Below are 9,309 nucleotides of genomic sequence, written 5' to 3'. Positions count from 1 at the left end.
GTAATGTACAAACTACATATTTTAATGTTTTCCTAGTAACTTTTAATATTGTTTTAGCCCCCAATTCAGCATAGAAATGTAACATATTTGGGTGGTAGTGGCCCATGCCTTTAATCTTAGCGCTTGGGAGGCAGAGGCGGGTAGATCTCTTGAGTTCAGCCTTGTCTACAAAGTTAAGTTTCAGGACAGCTAGGACTACTCAGAGAAACCCTGTCTGGAAAAAAAAAAATGCCACATAGTGATCTGGATTGAGAAAAACACAAAACTCCTATTTTTAAGTTTATAAATATTTTGTCGAATCAGATACTTTCACTTCTTTATCTTCTTAAAGTTTAAGAGACTTAAGAATTTTATTTAAAAAAATCTAGATAATTGTAGAGTGTATAGCATTGTTACATACATAAAAGTTATGATCCATAGACTTCCAGTGTAACACACGTGTAGTTTCTATAGCACTAAAAATCTCTATTCTCTGCAGTGTGCTAAAGGCTTCAAAATGTACCTACTCCCGCCCCCCCCCCCATAAAAAAGAGACCAATTTGGCTTCCCGACAGAAAGCTTATTTATTAAAAAAAAATTACCGGGTTTGGTTGTTATTCTAGGTAGCCCCCTCCCCCCCAACACTCAGCCTGCACCATTCAAATTGGCAAGGCCATTTTCATTTTGTTTCAAAGTTGTTTTTTTTTTTTTTTTTTTTTAAGGGAAGGCAGGGGACGGCGAGGGTTGCTAAATTTATCTTCATCCCCAGGCACCGGGGATGAAAAAACACACACACACACACACACACACACACCGCACACACACACATTTACGGCGGGAGGGGGGTCTGCGGGCCTGCAAACAACTCGAGCCACCGCCTCAGGCCGGGACCCTCGCTGAGATGCGGTAGGTGTCCCCGAAGGCCCCCGGGGGGTGGCCGCGGCCCACAAACATGGTGGGGGGTGGCCCGGGCCTCCCGCCTCTTGACGGTGTCAGCGGACCACGGCCTCGTGCGGATTTTACAGCCGAGGCGGCGGCGGCGGCGGCAGCGGCGCGTGTGTGGCGGCGGTGGCGGGCGGGAGCGCGGAGGTGGAAAGAAGGGGGGCGCTGTCACGGAAACTCGGGCCGCCGGAGACCCCGCCGCAGCGAGGCCACTGGGCTCCCCGGTTGCGGGGCGTGAAGGGCGCCAACCCGGGGCGTCAGCGGGACCCACCGGGCGGAGGAGGGGGCCCAGCTACCCTTCCGCATTTTCCTGGGTCTCTCTCCCCGGCGGTGACGTGACGTGCTGACGGCGGGCCCGTGCCGGGGAGCTGGGCCGCTTTTTGTCAGCTCCGAGCTCGGCCCCTCCTCCCTCCCTCCGCCCGCCCCACCAGCCGGAGCCCGGCCCAGTGCTCCAGAGAAAGGCCGGCCTGCAGCACCCGCCACCGTCGCCGACCGCCGCACGACCGTCCGGTGAGTCCGGGGCGCCACTGCGGCCGTAGGGCCTGGTGCGCGCGCGGCGGCCTGCTCTCGGCCTGCTCGGCGGCCCGCAAGGCGCCCTCCCGCGCTAGGCCGGGCGGCGTGGCGCGCGACGCCGAGCAGGCCCCGAGGAGGCCGCAGTTAGGCCCGGGGTGGCGCCCGGGCGCTCAGAAAGGCGGTCGAGGCGCGTTCTGGAAACGGGCGGGGACCGGGGTAGTGCCGCCCGGCGGTTGGGGAGGCGGTTGAGGGGTCCCGGGTGGGCGACGTGGCCGACCCGGGGCACCGTGCGGGGGCGAGGCCTGGCGAGGAGGCTAAGGCTGCAGGCATGAGGTGAAGGCCGCAGGCCGGCCCGGCCGATTTTCGCTATGTAAATATCGGCGAGGGGGGGGGAAAGAGGGACGGGGGACAAGATGGCGTCCGGCCGGCGCCTGCTGCAGGCTACGACGGAGGGGGTTGCCGGGAGGGGGAGCCGCCATTTTGAAGGCGGCGTCTGAGGAGAAAATTCCGCTACAGCCCGTGAGGGGGGGTGTGAGAGCGGGCCGCGGCGGCGCTAGCTACGGGGACCGGAGCCTGGGCGCGGCGTCGAGTGTGCGCGCAGGGGCGTGTTCGCTCCCCATGGCGGCCATTGCCCTCGTCGCCATGATGAGCACTTGGATCCCAGGCGCTTGGCGGCAGCGCCACCTTCCTGCCCAGCCTCCCACAGCCCCGTGACTGGCTGCTGTTTCCGCTGTGTTTCAGTTGAGCTGCCGCAGGCGGCCATCGCGGCCGTCTTGGCGCCGGAGCCACCTCATCTGTATGGCCCCGGGGCTCCGAGCCTTTTCCCGGCGCTTTGCTGCGGCTTCAGGGTGATCTGCCGCGGTGGCAGTAGTGGAGCCGGAGACATTTTCTTAGGACTTTATTTTCTCAGAGGTAGATAGACGTGGCCGTTAGGGTGACCCTGGTGCGGTGCTTCTCCGCCAATCGTTGCTTTCATGACTCTGAATAAAGAAAGAAAAGTGATGGGAAAGTTCTCACCACTCTTTTGACCAATAGGGGGGAAAAGGCATCCTACGAAAGCGGAAGACTAACATATCGGAGGGAAGTTTTTGTGTTCCTTTCTGTGGAAACAAGTTTCTTGGGAGGCTGCGTTTGAATTTTGGTATATTTATTTATTTATTTATTTGAGGTAAATTAAAGGGCAGAAAGTTATTTTCTTATCCAACGATGTAATGTGACGTATTAGCTTTCGTTGATTCGCTGTGGTAGCCCGTTTGCGAGGCTTTTAGAGTGGAATCGCACCCCATGAAATTTCTTTCGATCTCACCCGGTACAACTTTGCTGGTAACCTCGGCGTCCCATGCCCACTGTGCTAGGTGCTGAGAAAGAGTAAGGAGGGTTCTTGTAAGTGGTGGCTGTGGGAGGCTTGTTGTTCAGAAGTAGAAGAGCAAATGTTGAACTGTAAGAAGTGCCGCGGGAAGGCTACATCCGAGTAAAAGTGGGGTTTCAGAGCAGACATGGTTTCTGTTTGAAGCATCAGGAAGGAGTTCCTGAAATAGTTGGCATTTTGAGGTTACAAGCCTTATGGTCCAGACAGGCAAAGGGCGTTTCAAGGGTGAAGTTTCTTTAGAGAACAAGTATTTACTGTTTGTCTGAAATGGATAGTATAGGTAGAGGCTTGCAAAGGTGGGTTGCAGCGCGAATGGTAAGGGCTTCTGCTCCGTGGGAAGCAGTGCGGGAGCTCTCCGACTCCCGGATGACGACACCCGGATCTGTGCTTGATAGCTATCGGCTCGGTTGGGCTAGGACAAGTTTGAAAGAAGTAGGTTGTGTGGTAGGCTGACCAGTGTTTTCATAGTGATAATTACAAAGAGTGGTCAGAAGCCAGATTTTATTACCCCTTTTAAAATGCTTTATTGCAGTTTTGAATGATCCATTTTTGTTAGACACCTGGTCCTTTTTCTATATTCACTGTAAATAACGTTTTGCTCAGAGTTGTTGATATTTCTGTAGTAAACAGTAGAGTTTCCTATGAGTTCATTTCCCATTGTTGAAAATGAATCCTGGTGCTCCTCGAAGAAGATGAGAAATGAACTTTCCTACAAGTGTTCCCATGATGTTTTTAGGAAGTCAGTTTTGAAAATGTGTTTGGAAGGATGGTTATTAAAAAGCAGTGGCCTTCAGTTGCCCTTTGCAATCTGTTTTGCTCCCTGCTGAGAGTTTTGTTTGAGAGGCTAACTAAGGTTATTTGCTAAGCAAGCCTTCCTGCATGTTTTGATTAATATTTGACTTTTCTAGATGCTTATGTGGGAAATGTGTCTCACAGTTAGATAGTTCTTCACTCTCAGTGTCTTCACTTTTATAGACAGCAACAGGTTGGAAATCTTGCTCCTAGAGAGTGGTTTTCCTAGAGGCCACGGCAAGCTTTGACTAAAGAAGTTCTCTTAAGCTGGACAATGGCGGCACATGCCTTTCACTCCAGCATTCAGAGACAGGAGATTTTCGTGAGTTTGAGGCCATCCTACATACTGTGACCAAGTCTCAAAAAGTAAAAAGAAAATCACATTTAAAAGTTCTCTTTAAAAAGACTTTTAAAGTTCAGTTCTTGGGTGTCGGGGTGGGTGGGGCTGAGAGCAATCAGTGCAGAAGAGACTGTGAAAGTCTTCAGTTTAATTAGTGCAGAAAGCTAGATAGTGGACATTCAGGATTAAGATGAAATAAGAGTCAGGTTGTATAATTAGGAAGATTGGTAAGTGTATAGTTTCCGCCAGGAATGGTTATATACAAAATTCTTTTTACCTTGAAGATCACAGACCCTGATAGTCTGGAGAACTGACTGGTGGAACACTATTGCTACCTTGTCAGTCTTGGGTAAACAAGATACTAGTTTTTGGATTTATGTCCACTTTCTAGGTAGATGGTGATATCTTTCTTTTTTTGCAATTTCCTTTTTTCAAAAAACATGCTCATAGATTGTTTCAAAGAGATTTCTCCTTCCATTGCTTAAAAATGTTTATAGTCTCCCAACATTGTTACTGATAATGTGTTAATTATGCTTATCACAGTGTCAATTCATTTTTTAAGATGAAAAAACAATTAACAGGCTCCTGAAATCCTTCACCCTCATCAAAGATAATAATTTTTGTTTGTTTTGAGACCCAATCACATTAAGAAGCCTGACTGGCTTCAGTCTCCAAATCCTCCTGCCTCAGCCTCCTGAGGCATGTGTATCAGCACAACTGGCTTAGATTCCTTGTTTTGTTTTGTTTTGTTTTAACCTAACTGAAAGTCTAACCAGTTATCTGGTTGTCAGTGTCTCTTCCTAGTCTTGTTTTTTTTTTTTTTTTTCCCGTGTAGGCTTTTGCTTTGCTTTTTGTCTCTATGTAAGGATCGCCCTACCTCTATCTAGTCTTGCTGTCAGCCCAAACATTGGCCTGCCTCCTTTGGGATGGAGCTTTGTCAACTCCTTTTGGTTGGTTTGAGACAGAGTTCTTCTCTGTATGTAGTTCTGGCTGTCCTGGAACTCATTGTGATAGACCAGGCTGACCTCACCTCTGAGTGCAGGGATTAACCTTGCCTAATTTGGTCTCCTGCAACTTTGCTGGTTCCTTTCCCTATCCTTACAAGTGTTCTTTGATTTGCTCATTGTACAGAAACCTCCCCTGTCTTCTGTTTGCTTTAACTTTCCACTTCACGTTTTACTAAATCTAGTAATTGCCAAGTCAGGATATTTCTACCACATGCTAAAGTTGTTCAAGTGTTCTGTTTCACACTCTGCTTTTTCTGTCTCCTATAGTGGGATTTCCCTCAAGGTTTATCTGCTGGCTTCTCTCTCTGGAATCTTCTCTGTAGGTTAAATGTCTCTTACCATACCCACGTATCTACTGTCTAATCCAGCATTTGAAGCATAGCATAGCATAGCTGAAAACAAACGTATTCAGCACAGATGAACAGTACTATTATAGGATTATTTTTAAAGCTCAGGGACCCCAAAGAATTCCCATTTCTTACTCTTTCTGTTAGCTCTATCAATGTTCCTGAGTTGTTATTTTTTGTTCCATCTTTAGCATTTAATCTCCTATGGTTTTGTGCTTTTTGTTTTGTTTTGTTTTGTTTTTTTGTTTTTCGAGACAGGGTTTCTCTGTATAGCCCTGGCTGTCCTGGAACTCACTTTGTAGACCAGGCTGGCCTTAAACTCAGAAATCTGCCTGCCTCTGCCTCCTGAGTGCTGGGATTAAAGGCATGTGCCACCATGCCTGGCACAATCTCCTATGTTTTAATGTATGTTTTTATTTTTGTCTTCTAAATGGAATGTAGACACAGGTCCTCATTTGTCTTTGTCCCCAAGCAGTACCTGACATGATCATCATCTTCCCAGACAATTATCTAAATTATTGGGCTCAGTAAATTTGATTTAGTTGAATAATTTCCAGCTATTCAAATTCAGTTATTTATCCAGTATGTTCTTTGACCAAGGGATATTCATTTTAAGGCACACCTATCTTGTTAGGACGGCAGGTCAAACCCAGGTGCTGAGTAACCTCTATCCTTGCCCCATATCTGATTGGAATATGGCCAACCTGCTCTTATTCCTGCCAAATTGTTTATCCAGACAGCATTTTTTAAAATCCATGTAATCTTAAAACTTTTTTTTTTTTGCTCAGCAGGAAGTACACTTTAAAGAAACTAAATGGCCTTAATGTATGTAGCCCCATTCCTCTTTTTCCACATGCAACCATTGCTCTAACATGTATGCAAATTAAGTATTATCTGGTATTGCCTTAAGTGTCTTAACTGTATCTATTGTGCATTGTTGTAGATATTGAACATGTTTTGTTTGTTTGCTTATTTATTTATTTATTTGTTTATGTTTTTTGAGAGGCTTTCTCTATGCAGCTCTGGTTGTCTGAAAACTTGATCTGTAGGCTACACTGGCCTCAAACTCAGAGATCTGCCTGTTTCTGCCGCCTGAGTGTTGGGGTTAAAAGGGGTGTGCCACCACCTCCCGACTTCCAAGCATAGTTTTAAAGATCCAGTTTACTGGCTACAGGAATTCTTCTGGGTCCCTAATGTTCTTATAGGAGGTTCATGAAGTTATCTTCATAATGCTATCATTTGCCCTTTTCATCCACATTCACCTGCATATTATTCAGGCATTAGAGACCTCATGATTCATGATGTCATTATTGAGTAAGTACAGAAACAGTTGGAATTTATCTTTCCTCTGTGAAGTGACTCATTAGATTTACAGACTATAAAATAGTTGCAATAAAAACTTAACCTTCTAAAATGTTATTCATGCTTATATATAGTAAGATTTTTAATAAACTAATATTTTTAAATGTTAAAAAAGACAAGATCTTGCTCCAGTTCCAGAGGAGCCTGAAACTTGGCAATGTCCTTTTAACCTCTCAAGTCCTTAGGTGACAGGCAATGTGCCACTATACTGGTCTCTTAATTTAAATTTCTCTAAGTATGAGTGACATAAAAAACTTCTTATGCTCCTATATTTTTGAAAGCTTAAGAGTCCTGAAACCAAAAAGTTTGAAAACTACTGTTGTAGTTCATTCATATTATTTGTGGGACAAGTAGTGTTGCAAGGTCCTTTTGGTGTTAAGCAAGCTCTCACTAAGACTGTATTTTAATATATAAAAACACTGATTTATTTATTTTTAATGGGGGACACATTAGGCTGTTTGCACTTTTCAGCAATTTCCAGCAGTGCTGCCGTGAGCATCCTCAAACAGTTCTCCCTCTTGATATTGTAGAAGACGTGCAGTTGCTGTGTTGAGGAAGTCTGTACATTGTCAGTTTTACTGGGAATTGCCAAAAGCCAAATTGCATACACTCACCAGCTGTTTCTGAGCTTGGTTCTCCAGATCATTGCCAAAAGATTAGATTTTGCTGTTTTCCTGATTTGTTGGGTATAAATTCAATCTCTTTGCTGTTTATTCTCCATGTCTTTGGTTACTACTGGAGTTGGCTGGATCGCTTCCCTCCAGATTTACTGGCCATTTGAATTTTCTGGGAATTGTTTGTGCATAAGTCCTTGATCAACTATTGTATTGGACTGTTGCCTTCTTACGATTTGTGGATATTTTAATATTGTAGATCTTAAAGATATGTGATTATACATTTGAAAATATCTTCCTATTCTGTGGCTTTTCTTGTAGCTTTACTTTTTGTGTTGGAGGTCTTAATGTGATGGTAGGCAGTTTTTGCACTTGTGCTCACCCCCCACCCCCGTGTGTGTGTGTGTGTGTGTGTGTGTGTTTCTCTAGAAATTCTTTACTCAAAGGCAATCATGATACCACACTCTTTTTCTTTCTTTTCTTTTTTCTTTTTTTGCATTTATTTATTTAAAAAATTTTTTATTAGATATTTTCTTCCTTTACATTTCAAATGCTATCCCAAAAGTCCCCTACACCCTCTCCCCGCCCTGCTCCCCTACCCACCCACTCCCACTTCTTGGCCCTGGCGTTCCCCTATACTGGGGCATACCCCTGTACTGGGGCATATAAAGTTTGCTAGATCAAGGGGCCTCTTCCCAGTGATGGCCGACTAGGCCATCTTCTGCTACATATGCAGCTAGAGACATGAGATCTGGGGGTACTGGTTAGTTCATATTGTTGTTCCACCTATAGGGTTGCAGACCCCTTCAGCTCTTTCTTTTCTTTTTTTCTTGAGTCAGGGTCTCTCTGTGTAATCCTGGCTGTCCTGGAACTCACTCTGTAGACCAGGCTGGCCTCGAACTCAGAAATCCGCCTGCCTCTGCCTCCCCAAGGCTTGGATTAACAGCCTGGCTGTGTACTTTTTCATATACAATTTATCTGGAATTTTTTCTCTGGTGGGTGATGTAGGGATCTCATTTATTTTTGCATTTCTCACATAGTTTGAAGTATACTGCATTACATGCATCCGCACATGCTTTCATTTTATTTGCTTAAGCTTTAATTACATTATTTATTTCTGTGTATATGTCTGGAGTTCAGATGACCAGGAGTCAGCTCTCTCCACCATGTGGATCCTGGAGATTGAATTCAGGTTGTTAGGCTTACCCGCTGAGCCACCTCATTGGCTCCACATCTGCTTTTAGTTTCTGTTTCTGTTTTTATTGACCTGTTGGGCTAGTTCTATCACTGCCGCCTTAATTTCACGATGATACCTTTATAATTAAGTCCTGACTTGCACACTTTTTTTTTTTCCGAGATAGGGTTTCTCTGTGTAGCCCTGTCTGTCCTGGAGCTCACTCTGTAGACCAGGCTGGTCCCGAACTCAGAAATCCGTCTGTCTCTGTCTCCCAAGTGCTGGGATTAAAGGCGTGAGCTACCACGCTTGGCAGCTTGCCCACTTTTAAAGGAATATTTTAGCTGTTTTTGTCTCTACTTATTTTAGGGTTAGATTTTCATTTTCTGAGAAAAATGATTAGATTTTTATTGTATTTGCCTTTACCTCTATTGGAAACACTAATCACGATTTGTAATCTTTGTTGCCATTGTAAGCCAAGTTTTCTTTTCCTTTGTTCTCTGTCCTTCCACCCTGAACCCCCTTTGCTTCTACCAGGGATTAAACTGGTTAACATATGCTAGACCAGTGTTCTGCAAAGCTGTCTCTGCTATCTCTCTGTCTCTGTCTCTCTCGCCTTTTTCCCCTTCATATGTCCTAGGCCGTTTCCAAACTAGCAGTATGTAGCCAAGAATGACTCTTGACCTTCTGATCCTCAGCCTCTATCCAGAATGCTAAGATTATAGACATGTACCATTATGCCAAGTTCTTTAGCTAGTGCTGCTTGGGATCGAACCTAAGACTTCCATGTTTGCTAGGCCAGCAGACTGACTACATCTATCCTCAGCTCCTTCAGTCCTGGTGTTTTTTAATTTTTTTTCCTTTTCTTTT

At 45.3% G+C, this 9,309-nt stretch overlaps 1 protein-coding gene across 9 annotated transcripts in view; it reads left to right on the top strand.

Annotated features, from left to right (window-relative positions):
* Positions 1 to 704: 704 nt before the first annotated feature.
* The window catches only part of Zfx (zinc finger protein X-linked), a 49,893-nt gene continuing 41,288 nt past the window's right edge, over positions 705 to 9,309 (top strand). For 3 of the 9 annotated variants that reach the window (XM_029473154.1, XM_029473147.1, XM_029473155.1), the window contains exon 1: positions 705 to 885. The gene's annotated coding sequence lies outside the window, so the exon portion shown is untranslated. Of the gene's footprint in view, positions 886 to 1,091; positions 1,432 to 2,082; positions 2,347 to 2,377; positions 2,576 to 9,309 lie in introns of those variants that run through there. The other 6 variants (XM_029473151.1, XM_021153304.2, XM_029473150.1 and 3 more) reach the window with 5 other exon arrangements.

Source organism: Mus caroli, chromosome X (assembly GCF_900094665.2).
Source record: "Mus caroli chromosome X, CAROLI_EIJ_v1.1, whole genome shotgun sequence".
NCBI classification, from domain to species: domain Eukaryota; kingdom Metazoa; phylum Chordata; class Mammalia; order Rodentia; family Muridae; genus Mus; species Mus caroli.
This window is presented reverse-complemented; position numbering and strand designations above follow the sequence as displayed.